Genomic DNA, 1506 nt, shown 5'->3' with positions numbered 1-1506 from the left:
AGACTGTGAAATGTGCAATCTCCACCTTAGTCTTCCTAGGATGAGATTGCGCATTGTGCAGTCTTGTTACAGAGTAATTTGTCACCGACCCCACATTCCTTGATCCCAGATACTACCGGTCCATATTAATGACATCTATTTTGTGTCATGTTGCCAATTATGTGTCAATACCTTCCTTGTAATCTCAGGAAGAATGTCTTAGTTCATTATTCCTGAAGCAGACCCCTTTTTACCTAAGTTTCTGGGACGTCGCGGGTTAGAAGTTGTCCTATCCGCGAAGGTTGTCAAGTTTGCACTAGCCCTAGCGAAGTCGTCGTGTTGTCCTTGTGTTTCACCTACGAAGATCTACTTTTGGCAAGTTTTTTAACAACTCGATGAAGCTTCGAGATGAAACTGCTTCATGGGCGGTCCTAAGGCTGGTTGTTGGGTCAGATCAGCTTGCCTCTCTCCTTTGGGATAGTTGTTCCACCTTTTGTGCAAACTCCTTAATAGATAAGCTCTTCCTCCCATCTCTTATGGAATCTCTCCCTCCTATAAATGTCTCCTCCATGAATGAGATCAGCTAGTTTGGATGTAATTGGATGATAGCTAGATGTAATTTGGTAGCTTCAAGTTTCTAAGAGAGGAGTAGAGGTAGAGAGTGTTATTGGAGTGTGGAAGTAGTCTCACATGTATTTTGTCTTGAGAGATGTTTGATTAGAGTTGGTTTGAGAACTTTCTAGTATCAATCTTTTGAACTAAAGAGAGAGTTATTTGTTCCCTTGGGAGATGGTTCACAAGTAAATGCTTACGGAGACATACTGACGAGACCCTTCAAGGAGACTTACGATGTCAAGGCTCGATTATAAGTTTTACTTTGATTTATATTAATACAAATAAATAGCTTGTTTCCTATATCACATGTTGAAATTGTATGTCAATAGCTTGAGGTTCCTTGACTCTTCAAGTAGATTGTTTGGTTGTTTCCTATTACGTTTGTGGTGTTTCTCTACATGTTGTTTTTAGGTACAAGTGATTAGAAGAATAAGAGCTGGAGTGAAACGACGAGGACTTCATCGAATGTTGATATGAAGGTAGACCTTCATAACACCATCTTTATAAGGAAATTTGCTTTGGTATTGTCTTTTTGGTGACTAGACCCACTCTAGGGCTAGAGGCGTTGCCTCTCTTCGCAGAGGGAACTTCCCTGTGTCACAAGTTGGTGACCATAGAAGATCAACACCTTGTCAGCAAATTCGTCCGGTTCAGGTAGGCACTACACGATTTCCTGCATATTTATATAGATTGTGATTCGTTTTTTGTGGTATGAGCTGCCATTTAGGAAGGTTTTAGGGCAAGCATATTCGCGGTGGTCTTCGTGAGTCACCAACTCGGGACGGTGACAACCCAAAATTTTCAACGGGGATATAACGGGGTCTTCACGACTGTACACTGAAAAGTCGTGAAGATCCCAAATTTTCTGAATGGTGGATTTTGGCTCGGCACACCTATTCGAAAAACAGGCGT

Source organism: Pinus tabuliformis, chromosome 9, assembly GCF_031772625.1.
Source record: "Pinus tabuliformis cultivar Carrire ecotype Pingquan chromosome 9, CPIR1, whole genome shotgun sequence".
Taxonomy (NCBI): Eukaryota; Viridiplantae; Streptophyta; class Pinopsida; order Pinales; family Pinaceae; genus Pinus; species Pinus tabuliformis.
Note: the sequence above shows the minus strand (reverse complement) of the source record.